The sequence below is a fragment of the Equus przewalskii genome, chromosome 14 (genome assembly GCF_037783145.1).
Source record: "Equus przewalskii isolate Varuska chromosome 14, EquPr2, whole genome shotgun sequence".
Lineage (NCBI taxonomy): Eukaryota > Metazoa > Chordata > Mammalia > Perissodactyla > Equidae > Equus > Equus przewalskii.
Window position 1 is genome coordinate 67,488,940 of NC_091844.1, and position 17,543 is coordinate 67,506,482.

General features: G+C 47.9%; 1 long non-coding RNA gene across 2 annotated transcripts; it reads right to left on the reverse strand.

Annotated features, from left to right (window-relative positions):
- Window positions 1-10,514: 10,514 nt before the first annotated feature.
- LOC103549443 (uncharacterized) lies at window positions 10,515-17,108 on the reverse strand. 2 transcript variants are annotated; one of them, XR_544541.2, is made up of 4 exons: window positions 15,429-17,108; window positions 13,622-13,746; window positions 12,054-12,175; window positions 10,515-11,230 (listed from the first exon to the last, which is right to left on the reverse strand). It is a non-coding gene; the product is annotated as an uncharacterized lncRNA (long non-coding RNA). The 2 variants fall into 2 exon arrangements; XR_011526154.1 differs by lacking the exon at window positions 15,429-17,108 and having other exon boundaries at window positions 13,622-15,363.
- Between the last annotated feature and the right edge of the window lie 435 nt (window positions 17,109-17,543).

Sequence of the window (17,543 nt, forward strand, 5' to 3'; positions counted from 1 at the left end):
CATGGACAAGTCTCCACTGGACCTCAACTCTGCTGTCTTTGCGTAGAATTCCTCGGCTGTTTATTCACTTGTCAAATCCTGGTATTTGTGTTTGGTTAATGTTCCCCTTTGGGGCCGCGTCCTTGGTGATGTGCTTCCCTCTGTCCCTTTGTTCTGTGCTGTGTCCTTTAGTGTTATTTTGTCGTGAAGAGGAGGATCCTAGAGTGGAGCCAGTATCTTTCCTATCAGCTGGCTGTTTGAGGCGGGCTCACAGACCGAGAGTTGGTGGTTCTCTCCAGACCAGCACCCTCTGAGGACAGACTCTGCTATGGGTCACCAATAGAACCAAAGGAAATTGTCCTCCTAGCTGTTTGTCCTGAGAGCTTGGCTTTGATTCAGAGAGAGCGCATTCTCTCTCTCATGTATTCCACCTGTCGGGGTTCAGGTTGTTGGGTCTGTGTTTAGAGGTGACTGACCGCTAGATCAGGGCCCAGACACACGGTTAGATGACTGTAGCTTTTGGCTGACAGTAACCAGGAGTCTTCTCAGTCTAACCTGTGACCCCCTCTTGGAAAAATGGCTTCTGACAGGTGCCCCCAAAACTGCTATACCCCTGTACTTCTCTACACGGCAGAACTTCGCCAGGGATGATTTGGGCCTTCAGTGGATGCTTTTGGGGACACTTAATTTAACTGGAACTGCTCATTGGAGGGGTGCCTTAGAACAAAGCTGGAATAAAATTCCTCAGGCCCAAGGAGCAGCATTTTTTGATTGGTACCCTGATGATTCTAAACAGAATCCCAGTTCTTTAAAAAATTTTTTTGTCAAGGCTAAACAAGGAACTTGATGGCAAAGTATAAAATTATCTGGGATAAAACAGCCTCCCTCATTAATCCCCCACCCTCTGGCACCCCCACTCTTCATCATCCCCTCTCTTCCACTTCCCCGCGGATCGGACCCTGATGCCTCTCCCCGTCTGTCTTTCTTCTCCTTGCCTGAAGCACTTGCCTTTTCTTAATAAGCCCCCTTACACTCCAAAACATCAGTTTCCTTTAAAAATACATCCTGTTTGAGAATCACACGTACCTTCTACCATAGAGTTTAAACCTTGGTCCCAGCAGAACTAAGAGCTATTGTCTGAAATTTCTGCAAACCCTGACAAGACAGACACCTCTTTATTGCAGAATTCAAAATCTGCCAGGGCTTGCCAGATCTCTGCTAAATTATCAATGAAAAAAGCTCACTAGACTAATCTGGGGTCAGACTTAAGGGATCTCAGTGTGCATGCTCAACCAGCAGGCTTCAAGAGAGCCCCCAAAACAGGTCAGAATTTACTAAGGGTGACTTCTGGGATCTTCCCTTTAAAAATAGATTGGAATCAAGGGAGTGAGAAGACAAAGTTTTATTTATCTTTTTAGCGTGGAGAATGTATTCCAGTGTTACCTCTATAACTAGAAATTATTTTTAAAGTGGAAAGGGAACAATCGGAACCTTCTAGGAGAGATACTGATTAACTTAGATTGACACCCAAATTCTGCTACTACACTATGAGCCATTTGCTTTTGGGAGCTTCAGTTTTCCTATTTCATCTCTAAAATGGGAATAATATCCTCCTCCAGGGTTTGGAAAGACTCAATGAAATGAATGAGACTCTTTGGAGGGCCCAACGGGCCGGACCTGTAAATATCAGGTTAGTGTCTTCTCCATGTCTTCCATCCACGCCTCTTCTCCTCCCAGCCTCTGTTTGTGCCTCTCCTGCTCTAGATTCTCCCTATACTTGTCTTACTCTCCTGCCCCAACTTTTTAACACATTCTTGCCTTTTATGATGCTCATGAAGTAGGATATAGGTGACTGTTCCTTTTGTCTTGGTGTTTGGGCTCCCAAAGGCCAAGAACAATTTAGTAGGTGCCAAACGTGCTGTACCTAACTCAGGTGCTGGACCACATCTGCTGTTTGAGGAAGAGTCTGGGAAATCAGTCGTGCTGCAATCAGCCCCACATCCAGGTCCTCAGGAGACTGCAGGCACACTGCCTTCAGTCCCTCCAGGGACATTTCCAGTGGGCTTTGTATCACCCCCACCCTCAGCCAAGGATTGAAGGTCTCAAAGAATTTGACAGATGTCCTGAGAACTTGAGGAGCACAAGAAGTGGTGTCTCAGGGCTGGCCCAGTGGCATAGCTGTTAAGTTCACAAACTCTGTTTCCACGGCCCAGGGTTTGCAGGTTCAGATCCCAGGTGCAGACCTGTACACCACTCATCAAGCCATGCTGTGGTGGCATCCTACAGACAAAATAGAGGAAGATTGGCACAGATGTTATCTCAGGGACAATCTTCCTCAAGCAAAAACAGGAAGATTGACAATAGATGTCAGTTCAGGGACAATCTTCCTCACACATCCAAAAAAAAAGGAGTGGTGTCTGACCCCTGAAAAGTGTGAGAGGGAGTGGTAGGAGAAGAGAGAGCTGCCTGGAAGGGCCTGAGCTTCTGGGATGTTTGGAAAACCCCACTTTTCCTGTGTATCTCCTTTGCTGTCACGTCACTATCACGTGACACTTCTGACACCAGATGTGTAGGTTTTGTTCCCACACCAAGCAATTTTGTGACACCAGCTGAGTGTCCTACAATTCAACTCAATTCTGACACTATCTACCTGGAGATAGCATGAGATCCCACAGGTTAAGGGCTCAGTGCTACAGGACTGCCCCCCACACATACACTTCCGACACCCATCGCAAGTCCAAGTTGTCACCTGTGCTACAGAGGTTCTCTTGACTCCCTCCTGGGGTTGGACTAACATGCTAGAGCAGGTCACAGAACCCAGGGAAACAGTTCACTTACTGTTTACAAGCTTATTATAAAAGGATATAACTCAGGAGCAGCCAGATGGAGGAGATGCAGAGGGCAAGGTATGTGGGAAGGGGTGCACCACTCTCCCCAAATCTCTGCTTGTTCACTGACCCGGAAGCTCTCCGAAGGCCTTCCTTTGGGTTTTTATGGAGGCTTCATTACTCCCCTGTAGGGGTAGGGGAACTGAGAGTTCCAACCCCCTAATCGCAGGGTTGGTTCTCCGGCAACCAGCTCCCAGCCTTACGTGACCTAGGGGCTTTCCAAAAGTCACCTTATTAACATAGCAAGAGACATCTTTATCGCTCTCATCACTTATGAAATTCCAAGGGCTTTAGGAGCCCTGTGCCAGGAACAGGGACGAAGATCAAATACATATTTCTTATTATAAATCACAATATCACACAGGGTTCGGTGGAGCAAGGATGGGTGTGAGGGCCAGATCCGAACCCCCCAGAAAAGGAACCTGAAAGGACAAGGTGAGGACTGATGGAGCCAGAGAAATCCCATGCGGGGACCCAGGAGCATGGCCTGTCAGACCATCTGGTGAAAGAACCTCAGGAAGACAAGAGGCTCCAAGTGACTGCAGACCCCCCTCAAGAGAATCCAGCTGGGCAGTCTGCCGTGCCTGAGGACGGGAATGCTGGATGCAGCTGTACGAAGCCAGGCAGGCCCTGCCCTGCCCTCCCTCTCCTTTCTCACCTGCACCCTCCACCCTGCAGCAGCCTGGCTCTCCTAGAAGGGGGAAATCAGCAGAGAGAGCAGCCAGAGAAGACTCTTCTCCTCTGCCGCCTGCAGCTTCCCCAGCCTGACTGGGTGGGGAGACACTTCCAGTGGAACGAGCTGAGTTTGGTGTCCCAGGGGCCAGATGCTTCATTACATGAGCCTGACCAGACAAGCGATGGGAGCTGCCTGGGGGTCCCTGCGGGGGAGGATGGATCCAAAGACATGTTTGCAGGGGCTGATAAGAGAGAATGAAGGTTCTTTCTGTTTGTGCCATGTGTTCAGCACGTTCAGCAAAGCGGTCACCAGGGTTTTCACCGGCTTGCTTCGGTTAGCAGCCTACCTACGCTTCCACAGAGAGGAACCCAGCCTCCTCCGGGTGTCAGGCCTGCGCTTCTCTTTGCCTCCTTTGGTTTCATGCTGTGCAGCCCAGCTTGTCTGATCTGAAAATTTCCCCTGCCCTGTTTGAAAATTTCAAAACGCAGGTGACATGAAAGCTTTTCACCAGTGCCCCAGATCTTCCAGATACCAGACCCCGTGTGCCATGTGGGCCCTGCCTAGGAGCCCAGCCAGCCCACGGGCCTCTGGAATAGCAGCACCTGGCAACACTACGCCTCCCTGTGGGCCGCAGAGACCCTGCTGAGCACGGCCCGGAGGAGGAGCCTTCTCTCCCTTTGCCCCTCCTGGCTTCTTCTGCCAGTAAGACCCCACCTGCTGAAGGCCTCCTGGCTCCCTGTAATTGCCCCAGTGAGAAGGTGACTTGACAGAGGATGTGACTCAGTCTCCAACATGTGATAGTGATTTAAAGAGAACACAAGGGCTGCCACCTTGTGATAAAGGCTGGGAGTGGACTCGCCGTCCTCCTTTCTCATATTGCCAGGACATAAAACAATTCTTCCCCCAATTCAAGGCCAAGCCCCTTGGTCATTCTCTTTTCTGTCCCTGTGACCATCATCTCCCTGGAGCCTTATGCTCCAGGCCCTCTGGGCCCCCAGCAACTGCCCCCGTCCATTGCCCCCAGTGCTGGGCCCAGGTGCTTGCACTTTTCGCAGCACAGGGACAACACGAATCTGCCCCAAAGCTTGGTTACCAGAACCTGGAAGCGTCAGCCCTAAGAGAGCCTAAGGGTCAACAGGAGTTTCCCGAGCTCCTCCTATGTGCCAGGCGAGGCCCCTCACCTCGTGGAATTTATATTCTAGGCTGGTAGAGAGAGAAACATGAATTAAATGGTTTCACAAATGAATGTGAAATGTTGATATGGAAACACGTGACAGAGGGCCTCTCCCAGGCTTGTTTCGAGGCTCTGAGATTAGTGGGATTGTGGGGACTTCCAGGAAGGGAAAGGCCAGAGTGGCTACAATGCAGAGTGAGGGGAGGCTGAGGCAGAGAGGTGCGCAGGCAGCAGTCAAGTCCTCATAGGCTCATAGGCCTCGGTAACATCTGGGCCTTTATCCTAAGAGAAACAAGAAGCCTAAACACATAGCATTGGAGATTGGACTGGTGGTTACCATTGGGGAATGGGGGTGGAGGGAGGGCAAAAGGGGCGATTAGGCTCACATGTGAGGGGATGCACTATAATTAGTGTTCGGGTGGTGAACATGATGTAATGTACACAGAATTCAAAATATGATGTACATCCGAAAAAAATAAAAATTTTAAAAGAAATAAATAAAAAAAAAAGAAGCCAGTAAAGGGTTGTAAGTGGGGAAGAGACAGGATCTGCTTAAAGTTTTAAAAAGATGACAGACGGCTGTGTGGGGAACGGATATAGGGAGACACGGAAGGAAGCAGGGAGCCCAGGCAGGAGACTGTTCCCCCTGATCGGGTGACGGGGGAGGCCTGAAGCATGCTGGCAGTGGTGGAGATGGGAGAAGTGGCTAAAGAGATGTTCTGGAAACAAAACTGCTGGATTCTGCGTAAGAGGAAAGAAAGACGATGCCTCGATTTCTGACCTGTGCACAGCGTGGAGGGCGGTTTCTGCACTGAGTAGGGGTCACTGGGCAGGGATGAGGTTTTTTGAAAGAATGCTAAGGGAAGTCATAAACTCAGTTTCAGACACATTGAGTGTAAGGTGCCTTTAGGACAGACACACAAAAGTTACTAAAGAGGCAGGAAGGTGGATGGATCGAAAACTCAAGAGAATTCTGGGCCAGAGCCAGGCAGGAGTTGGATGTGGTCATTCCAACTGTGGTGGGATGTCTGCCTAGGGAGAGAGGATAGAGGGGGGAAGAGAACAATCCACTGACTGAATCCTGAGGAACTCTGATATTTAGTGGCCGGATAGAGAAGAAAAAATGACAAAGGAGATAAAGAAAAGCTGGCCAGAGAAGTGTCATGGAGAGAAGAGCATTTTCCAAAATGGGGCAAAAATCTGAGGCTGGAAATCTGGGTTTTAGCAAAGGGGGTCATTGCTGATTTTAGTGGTGTTCCTCAGAGCCTTGTCTCAGGACCGGGCCCCTGGGCACCTATGCCCCACCTGGGATTTCTCTTTGCCCGTCAGTGGAGTAAGAGCGTTGGACCATCACCAAGGTCCCCCCAAGCTGAGCATCATTCTACAGAACCATCATGGTGGAGGTGTGCTTCAGCTCCTCCCTGGCTCTGCTCCCCCTGTGTCTCCCCACATCCTCTGGGTATGTTTTGGGGTGACATTCCTAGAGTCCCAGGGCCCATGTGTGGGTGGAAGGGAATTCCCACCCATTTGATGTTCTGTGAGTGTTGAGCCTTCTGCGAGCCAATTTTAGGTGGTATGTGGAAGACAAGAAAGACATAAGATTTGATCGCTACCCTCAAAGACCTTATCATCTCTTTGGGGAGACAAGATGAACATACAGGAAAAATAAAGTCTAGAGACTGTAAGTAAGAGGAAAGAACATACAAGTGTACACCAAGCTGCCGAGTGCAGCGTGAGGGCTTTTCCTGAGGGAAGGCTGCCTGGAGTAGGTAAACCTTGAGCCAGGTCTGGAAGAAGTAATGTGTGCTAACTGGAGGAGCTTGAGCAAAGCCATGGAGGTAAGCCACGTGCCAACAGACAAAGGGTTGACCTGGTAGGTCTGACTAGACGAGCTGGGGATTCCCAGAGATGGGATGGTGTGGGCATGGCTACTTCAGCCTGGGTCCAGGGCACACACCCTGGTCCCCTGTGCAGACCCTGGTCCAGCACATAGCCAGCACCACAGGTCCAATGCCACATGGGACAAGTGAAAGCAGATACCGTCCTGTAGGAACCTGCTCCCCCAAGAGTTGCCTCAGCTCTCACCAAGATACATGGACTCACAGACTCCCAGCACATCATAGCAAGATCAGGGTCTGAGGAAAATATTCGAGTATGGACAGTGTGCTTCTCACCAGGTGCTGTCCCTGCATCCCTCCAACCAAATCAACAGAGGGTCGTTTTCTCACCTTGACCATTCACAAGGCCCCTTTCTTCCTTTACCCGTCAGCCTCACGCCAGGCCCCTCACGCTCCTCCCCAGGGTGGAGCGTGCTGCTGGGCTTCTCCCTGAGGTCTGCCTGCTGCACCTTCAGCCCAGGACAAGCTTCCCTGGGCTGCTTTTGTCTGAGAACACTCCACCGCCCACATGAGGGAGGCCACTCCTCCCCTCTTCCTCTTGCCTCCAGCCCACTCTCCAACATGCCCTCCTGCCTCCACAGTCTTAGTTTGCTTCTTCCCTTCTCTGTCATCACTTCCTCTCTTCATCATTGGGCTTTTCCTCAGTGCTGCCAGAATGGGCCTCTTCCCTCTTGCAGTGATTCCTGTGGCCTCTGGAAGGGGCACAAGCCCCTGGCCCTAGGCCCTCAAGGCCTTCCGCAATGAGCCTAAACTTTCTCTTCTGGCCTTATGTTAGAAGACTCCCTTTGAGCTAAACCACACATGTCTGGTACCACACTGTCTCTGCATCTTTGCTCAGGCCATACCTTCAGCATGGAATGCCCTCCTCCTGTCTTCATCTGACAAGTTCCTTCCCACCCTCCAGACTCATCTCAGACCCCACCTGTCTCATGGGGCAGCCACATAACATGCATATTAGTATGCACTTGGGGGTCGAAGACATCTGAGCTTAGTCTCTGCTTGGCCACTTTCCAGCTCTGTGCCCCTAGGAATGTCACTTCATGTCTTCTGAGCCTGTTCCCCAGTCTATAAAAGAAGAGGATGATCCATACCTCAGAGGGCGGAAGATTAAATGAAATCAGGGATATAAAGTACTCAGCACAGCACCTGGCTCCTGGCAGGGACTCAGGAATGTTTACTATTGGAGCTTGTTTCCAGTCCCTTCCCACTGCCTATGATCCTATGATCTCACTCTCCTTTGAAGCTCTAGAACATTTTTGGTCTCTCTGTCAGCACCCAAATTGGCCACCTATTATAAGTACCAAATTCCTCTAAAGCAGGAGCTCCTTTTGTACCCCTTTGGGTCTTATAGAAAAGGTATTTGTTGAATGGAAATGGAAATTGCTGATGGACCTTAATGACTCACCCTGGGAAAAACAACTTCCCTCTTGTTGGAGATGCCCCAAAGACAACAAAGGCCAGCACCTGTCTTCTGGCCACAAGGCCAGCTCACCATCTTGTCCCACACCTCATCTCAGTGCATTGGACCACTTTGGCCACTTCCTGGTGCCTCCTGTCCCTCCAGCACAATGACCTTGGGCAGGAATGGGCCTGGCTGAGCAGAGATGATCCCCAACAATGACCAAAGAACCTGTAGCCCATGGATCCTGCCTCACCAGCTTGGCCACTCAACATGGTCTCATCTCTTTGTACCATGAAGACTGAATGCCACACTAAGGGAGTTTCCTTCTCAAGGCCCCTGATGTTCTCTCCCACCAGTTGACCTCAGATGGAGCCACCTCCATCCATTAGAGATGTTAATGTTGAAGGGCCCCAATGAGCAGGAGGCAGGCTCCTGAGGCAGCTCAGGGACACTGAACAACCGCCCACCTCCTCCCAGTAAACTTCAAGCTCTGCCTACAAAGGAACATGTGAGGAGGATGGGGCCACACTGTCCTGTCACACTCTTCCTTGCCCCCAGACAATAGCTGTCTACTTCAGATGTCCATCCAACTCAAAGCAAAAAGACTCTGCTCAGGGTGGTGAAGCAGAGTCTCGCCTTCTTCAGCCCCCTTCCTCTGGAATGAGAGACTAAAATGATCAGACCAATCAAGGGTGCCATCCATACAAAGAGGCAAGGCTGAGCTCCTGTCCAAGGGGACGGGACCTTACTGGAAAGTTGAGTGGGGGATGAGTTAATCAGCAGGCCAGCAGCCTTCACAGCCTCGAGGATTCCCCAGAACCCCAAGATAAATTGCAATCTGTGTCCCTGAAAAACCACCCCGCCACTCCCCTTTCCCTCCTTGGTGACCCTCCTTTGGCCAAGCCAGGTGGCACTCCATGTCTCCCCCAGTAACAGCACTTATCTCCAGTCTTTGGATGATCACAGGTCTGCCTGAACACAGATGCAGAGCTCCTTGAGGGATGCCTCTCTATAACCCCATTTGCCAGTGGCTGCTGAATAAGAATGTGTTGAAATGGAGGAAGCCATGAATTCGAGGGTAGATTCATACCTAGAATGTGAACTTCCCCCATTGGCGTAAGGAAGAAGTAGGATGAAGGCTCCTTTTCCTGACATCCAAAACTCTGTCTGAGGGTCTCTGTTCTCCCTGTCTTCCGGGCCCCAAACCTCCAGCATCTGACTCCTTCGTCTTCTTGCCCTTCACCTCCATGAAGCCCTTCCTGACTGCCCAGGTCCCAGGGACAACTCCCCTCTCTGAACCGCCAAGCCTTGGCTGCCTGGTCCCTTCATCTGGTATGTGATTGGTCCTGCCTGGGTTCCTAATTATTTGCAGGCATGATTCCTCTCCCTATCCAGGACTGCAAGCTCCGAAGAGGCAGCAAGTCTGTGTTCTGCTTCTTTGCATCCTCTAAAGAAGAAGCACAAGGTGGGGCCCAAAGTCAGCATTTTGCAAATTTGTGAAATGACTGAGTGAATTGATGAATGGCTTAATTTCCAGGGCCGGGGCGGGGGGTTCACATTATCACAGAACTCCATACATTACCTGTGGGGCACAATGAACATCTTGTGTCTTCTCCAGAGCACATTTGTTGTGGTATGTGGCACATGTAGGACAGTCCCAAATGCTCCCCTCAGTGTGCACAGGACACTCTGCGCCCCTAACATCCCCACACCTTCTGAATGTCCTCTGCTCCCACTCCAAGTACATGTGTTTCTTTTACAAACCCAGCAAAGGAGAAAGAGCTCAGGGACTAAGAGTGGGAGCCTGATGTTGTTCCAGCTTTAGTCCTGACTTGCTGGGAGGTCTGGCTCTATATGCCTCATCTTTCTGTGCCTACGTCATTTTCTTCTTTGTCTCTTTGTTATTGCCATGAAACACATGTTTCAACTTGCCATGTAGTAGGTGTTCTCTATCATTCTCTTTGCTTTCCCTTATGGTTGCAAAATGGCTGCCACACCTCCAAGCATCCCATTTTTACATAACAATGTCCAAAGGTAGAAAGAAATTGCAGCTTTTTTGGTGTATGTCTGTTTTTGTCACAGGCAATCTTTCCCAGAGGTCTCCAGCTGACTCCTCCTCATATCTCACTGGGTAGAACTGGGCCACATCATCACTACTCTTAAACTAATCATTGCCAAAGGAGATGAGATTATCATCACTGGCCTGGACCAAGCACAACTCACCTCTTAGGGCTCCTTGAACATATTGTGGACCAACAGCTAAACAAAATTGGGATTCTACTCACAAGGTAAAAAAGAGGAATGGCTGTTGAGAAGGCAGCCAGTGATGTTTCCCGCATCCCCAAGAGCTCTCAGGCCTCAGCAGCTTTGGTCCAATTGGGAGAACAGTAAGACCCGTTCAGTGGAGTACCAGGCAGTTCACTGGATGCGAAAGACGCATTTTGAAAACCTGCACATTTTAAAGCGCTTGTAAACTAAAATCACTCCCGACAACGTATGGTAGTAGTTTCTGTTTACCAGCTAAAGTTGTATTAACCATGTGGCAAAGCATAAACAGTTTACAATTCACTTGTAGGACCAGATTTCAGATTATGCAATTTGCGAAGAATTTTTAAACGTTTTGGAAACTCACATTATTTCATGTTTTGCATATAATACTTATTAAAATTTTATTACTATTTTAAAATAAAGTAATATAAAAAATTTTAGTAATATCTCTAAGGTGAGTTGCTCAGGCTGGCTTGAAGGGTGCGAGTGGGTGGGATGCTACAGTTCATTTTCCCAAGGCACTGGGAGAAGCCAGGGAACCAGCAGCAAGACTTTAGGCAAATTACTCTCTGCCTCAGTTTACCTGATTTGGTCAGCTAGCTGGTTGAAAGGTCCCCTTTTGCTCTAAAAGTCTATGAGTCTGTGGATCCCAAAATGAGCGTAAAATTTTATAAGCAACCACATTTTGACCCTGCCATTGCATGTTTTACATCTGAAAACACACAAACACTTCCTGGTTCACTGCTTTGCAAAGAGATCAGCAAACAGAGCCATCGGGAGGAGAGTCCGAAGTCACTCAGGAAGCCAGAGGCCAAGGAAAGCCTGATTTCCTCCTCCTCCAGCAAGCAGGTGGATTCTTCACAGGCAGTAGTGTTCCTGCCCCTGTGGTGGGGGTGGATGACGCCTTCCGCCAGGTGGTAATCCAGGCTCGATTGCTCTCTCCACCTGCCCAGAAAACACTGGTGTGAGACTCAGGTAAGCTCCCTCCGGCTGCCCAGATCACAGAGCAGCTGTTCCAAATTGGGCCCTGGCTGCTTGGAGAGACTGGAAGAAAAGGTGGGTGGGCCAGTGACCAGGGTCCACCCAGCCCCAGCCGCCCCAACTCTCCAGGTAGATGACAGAGGTCCAAAAGGAGAACAGAGGGTAGCAGTGGTTTGGTTTAGCCCAGATACTGCTGCCTCACACAACATTTTGAAAAAATTTTTGAATTAGTTGACATTTTAAAATAGGATGATTCTATATTTAAAACTTCCTATTTCTGGCTTCTTTTGAAAACGTGCACGATCTTGAAACACGAGGGCCCACATTCCTGCGTGACAATAACTGGCCTGAGCAGAGCAACTGCTTCCCCCCTTAGCTGGAGCACGTGCTGCCCAGGCTCCTCTGGGCCCCAGTGCTGCCTCCTCTCCCTGTGGTATTGGAGTCTGAGATACCTGCTGCAGCCTGCAGATATTTAGCTCTTCCTGGGTGTCCATTCTCCTGCAGGCCTGGTTCCTCCCAGGATGCCAGCTTGTTGATTTCCCCAAGGGAATGTGCTCCGGAGGGAGGGGTGCCACCCCTCCTACTCCTCCATTATTTGTGCCTGCAGGCCACTCTCTGCTCTGAGGTGGGCTATTTGTAATCTTGGGCAGCATTGTTAGTCACCAAGCACTCAGGTCACAGGAGGTGAGAGCCTCTGTTCTCCGCCCTGGTGTCCTGCATGAGGAGGCTGGTGTCCAATTCTGAAGGCTTGTGTTTTCAGAGAAGCACCAACCTGTTAGAGACCCACCTGCATCAGGAGGACAGCGAGCTGGATGTGAAGGGTCAGGAAACCATGCCAAGCCAGGAAGGACGGACTGAACTGGGGATGTTTACAGAGGAGGGAGAAGACCCAGGCAACGTGATGCCCTCCTTTGAATATAAAAGGACAGTCATGTGAGCAAAGTTAGTTACTACTGTTAATGCACCTTAGTGCACAGAGACTATTAATAATACTAGGGAGAAATCTTTAGTGCTTACTCTGCCAGGCATTGTTCCAAGAATATGCATTGACTCACTAATTTTGAGACAAAAACTAAGAAATGGAAACCATTGGAAGACAAATCTTGGTTTAATTACTGTTGTCCAAAGATGGAAAGGGCTGCTTCAATAAGTTGTGAGCTCTCTGTCTCTGGAGGAATGCAAGCAGAGACTGGAGTCTGAGATGCATCAAAGGGGTGGTTGTATTAAATGAGTCTTCAGGTCTCTCTCACCTCTAACATTCTTTGATCCGAATACTTTAACTACCACAGGGACTAAGTGGAGCGCTGTCTGTAATGGATCAGAGAAGCAAAGAATGAAGTGGCAAGTTCAGCCTTGTGGCTCTCGGTTTGCAGAAAAGTTTGAGGTCAGGTTGAGGAGGATAAAGTGTACATTTACATAAATGTGCTCTGAAGTTCATGTATGCACAACTATGGGAATGGATAGATAGGCCCAGAAAATCAATTGTTATGAGACTTCTTGGGACCCTCCTGTGGCTCACCACCCTGTGAGAATCAGACAGACCAGACCTGATTAGTTTATATGGTTAAAGTGGTGTTTTCCAAACTACTGGTTAGAACCCATTTGAACTGAATTGAGTTATGAAATCAATTTGGTTGGTTGTAACTAGCATTAAAAAAAAAAAGAAAAATATCAAAGTACGTTACAAGTAATTCGTTCAAACTGTTTCATTAAAGTTTTTTTCAATAATGGGTGAGTACATATATAATATGTGTGAGCACTGAATTGTGATGTAAAATTGGTGAAAAATAGTTTGAAAGCTCCTAGTGGAGCTCTCCAGTGGGAGCACCCCTGTTCCGTGGGCCGAATCTTGTCTCAGATTAATTTTATCAGGTCAGGCTCAGAGCAAGATGCCAACCGAGTGCAGTCCTGATTGGAACAAGGTGACAGCCAGGTCCAGGACGAACCTCTGACGGGCTCTGTTCCCTGACTGAAGAAGCAGCAGCAGAAGGCACGGGCAGATCCCAGGCTTTCCTCAGGAAGATGCTGTCAGTCTTCTTGAATGAGATCATTCCCCTGAGTGTCCTGCCACTTGTAGACATGCCTCTCCGTGATGACAGCCACCATCTTGACACTTTCATATTGCCCACACTTCTCACCTCAGCTCAGGATTGAGCTGGCAGCGTCTGCACCCATGATGCCTCTGGAGTCTGCCCATGACCTGATCTGTTCCCTTGACCCTTCCATCTCAGCCCCTTCATTCCTTTCACCCAACACTGTGTAGGTGCCTGAGTTACGGCATAGAATTAGCTGCATAGTCCATACCCTCTCCCTCCAGGCTCCTGAATTACTTATCTGTTGAATAGAAATACTTACTATTATCTGCAAACTGAAGGAATGGACCTAAACAGGAACAATGGTGTGGCCTGTGGCAGAGCTGTGTTGGGCTGTTCTCCCTGTAGTAACTGGCCACCAGGAGCAGCTGCTCCTCAAGGACTCCCCTGGAAGACACCCCGGCCATCAGTTTCGTACGGCAGAAGTACTCTGCTGTCACTCACCTAAGGGCTGGACTAGGTGTAGATGTCATTTTACAAGAACTGGAGCTGGGGCAGAGTTATACAAAGACTTTTGCCTTCATGCTGGAACTTGTTCTCTCACCTCCCATTTCTTTTGCCTTTCATGTTGGAGCTTGTTCTGTCACCTCCCATTTCTACCCACTCTGATTCACGGCAAGTGCCTTGAATGGGGATTAAAAGCCAGGATGCTGTATGGTTCATGCAGCTTGATCCCAGGATGAACTTGTCTTGAAGTCAAATGCCAAGAATAAATCAGCAAATGCTTCAAACACTCAAATTTTTCTACATTTTTTTTTTTGGAATAGGTAATATATGGACATATTACAAAATTCAAAGGCACAAAAGAATGTAGACCCTTCTCAATGCAAGTGAAAAGCACATCTCCCTCCTGCCTCTTCCTCATTCAACCAACCCCCACCCACCCGCATGTGAAACGAAGGGCAGCAACAGTTCACCGTAGACCAGACACTTGTGTCTAAAGCCTAAATTATATTGATTGAAATAGGGAGACCCAGGCCTGTAGTGTATTGTGGAAAAACCTGGGTCCACAAAAACCTGGGTCCACAGGGTAAAGGGTTGCTCTTTGTGCAGACAGAGTAGACTATATTCTGGTTCATTCTGAACGAATAAACAAACATATTTCAAGCACCAGCTATTTGCTGAAACTAACCGTGACCGACATTTGTTGAACACCTACGAAGCCCTTACATATATTATCTCACTTCAACCTCATGATAACTTGGTTGGTGTGTGTGGATTGGCTTCCACAGCCCCCGTCCCATCCTCCTTCCAGGTGCCTTCCCACTGCAGAGGCTGGAAAGCAGCTTGCAGCCGAGGCTCTGGCTATGAATTAGGTTCCACCAATTAGAGGCACTTGCTTGAGTTTTGGAATGAGGAAGGAGGGCAGAAACTGTTTCTCTGATGCTTTCTGCACTAAACCCTGATTGATACAAAATCCGTTGGGCGGGTACTGTTATTACCTCTGTTTTATACTGAAATTGAGGTATAGAGAGGCTAAGTAACTTGCCTGGGGTCACACAGCTAGTATCCTCGAGCCAGGACTTGAACCTGAGCAAGATGATTCCTTTACTACAGGCTGCTGGGGGCTTTCCTAAACTTTCCCTTTTAATCTCGCAGGGTGGACTATGAATTACTATTATTTATAGATGAGGAAATTGCTTCTCAGATGAGTTTCTCATGCAAGGTTACATGGCTAACAAATGGAAGAGCCCAAACTGAGCCCTGTTTTCTGATTCCTAGTCCAGTTCTCACTCTACACTTCCAAACACTGCTTGAGCAGTTTCTTCAGAAGAACATAAAGTTTTCAGGAAAATTAGCAGTCGAAATGCCTGCCGGTCACTTTAGCTTAGTGGAAGATGCAGACGCGCTGTGAAAGATAAGCGAGAAGAGCAGGCCCTTCTGTGGCTCTCTCGCATCACACACGTCTGAGTGACGACCAGTGTCCCCACTGAGACTTTGAAATACAGCCTCCAAGTAGAAAATTTAACTTCCTGCGTGTCAGAAATGAAGTTCACATCGACCGTTTTCCTTGACATCAGTATGGTTTCTGCTGAAAATATTCCACAAAGTTGAACGGTCAGGCTTACCAAGAGGCATCCAAGAGATGCTTTTTACTCCAAAAGGACAGACTTTGCTTTCTTTTCCATGCTCAGGCTCCAGATTACACTGGACTTCTGTGAAACAAGTTTTAACCTAAAAAGGCATTTGTTAGACTCAATTCCAACTAGTTTTTATCTATTTCCAATACCAAATCCACCAACAAAAGGTCACAATTTGTCATCTTTGAGGGAATTCAAAACATGTAACTCAGATTTTAAAAGCAATTTAAAACAAAACAGAGTCCAAAGATATTTTGAGTTGTGGCAATACTCTTTGGAATAGCCTCCCAGAAGTTTTTGAAAGAATGGCAAAACCCATTTGGACTCAGAACTTATGATCTGTCTATTAAAATGAAAGTTAACTGCTTTGTAGTCATTTCTCATAAATAATAATGCTCCAGAGGGTCTATGACAATTCACTTTTGAAAGATTTATAACAACTGAATTTATCATTTAGGACGATTTTGGTTCTAAGCAACACAAAATCCAACACAAATTGGCTAAAAAAATAAAGGGGATTTCCTGGCCCGGTGGCGTAGTAGTGAAGCTCGTACACTCCACTTTGGTGGCCTGAGGTTTGCAGGTTCGGATCTCATGCACCGACCTACACACTGCTCATCAAGCCATGCTGTGGTGGTGTCCCACATATAAAATAGAGGAAGATTGGCACAGATGTTAGCTCAGAGACAATCTTCCTCAAGCAAAAAGAGGAAGATTGGGGGCCGGCCCTGTGGCCAAGTGGTTAAGTTCACATGCTCTGCTGCAGCGACCCAGGGTTCTGCTGGTTCAGATCCTGGGCACAGACACGGCACTGCTCATCAGGCCACAGTGAGGCGGCATCCCACATGCCACAACTAGAAGGACCTGCAACTAAGATATACAACTATGTACCAGGGGGGATTTGGGAAGATAAAGCAGAAAAAAAAAAGAAAGATTGGCCACAGTTGTTAGCTCAGGTGCCAATCTTTAAAAAAAATAAATAAAAAAACAAAAAAGAGGAAGATTGACAACAGATGTTAGGTCAGGGCCAATCTTCCTCACCAAAAATAAAGAAATAAATAAAATAAAGGAGATTTCCTTTGGCCTGCTGCTGCTTTGACTTCCCCCTATTCTGCATCCTCTCATGACAGTCCTCCCCACTCTCATCATATCTAATATGCAACAGCTTCTCTACTTGCCTCCAGTTGCTATGAATGAGCTGCTCGTGATTCTAAGGCCAACTCTCCCCTTTACACAGAGTCCTATCCCCTGTCTCTTGATACACCAATTATTCCTTCTCAACTATTCCATACTTTGGAATACAAACATGGGATAATTTTTCCTAATGTCAAAAATCAAAACAAAATTTCTCTTTATGTCATATCCCCCTCCAGCTTCAATCTCATTTTTCTTCTCTCTTTGATGGTAAAATTCCTTGAAAGATTTCTCCATGCTCCTGGACTCCAGTTCTTCATTTCAGTGAGTTCTGACTCAACCACTTGAACAAAACAGTTATTCTTCAATTCACCAATGACGTTTGTGTTCTTAAGTCCAGAAGCCAGTTCTTAATCTTCATCATTATCTGCAGCATTTGATACAGTTGACTACTCTGCCTTTTTTGAAATACTTTCTTCACTTGGACTTCAAGTCAACACTCTCCTGGTGGTTCTCTTTCCTCATTGTCCACTCTCACTTCACTTGCTTCGTTAATTCTTCCTCCTCATGCTGATCTTTGAGCACTACGGTACACCTGGGTTTCATTCTGGGCCTGTTTCTCTTCTGCAGGGAGACTCACATCTTGGTTGATTTCACCCACTCCCACGACTCCATACACCACCGAGATCATGCCAAACGTTAAGTGATTTCTCTCCGAAACCCAGGTGCATTTCCAACTGGCTAGTGAGCATCTCCATGTGGATGTCTAATGGACTTCTCAAACTTAAGCTGTCTAAAATGAAACTCCTGACATTTCCATTTCCAGGGCAGCTCAGTAAGCATCTGGAAAAACTCCTAGACAAACTCCTGAAGACAACTATGAAACAAAACTTGAAAACAACTACCTGAAGGCCCTGTAGAGTGAACAAAAGCAGGCAGTTTCTGGAGAGGAGTCAACATTTGGAAAAA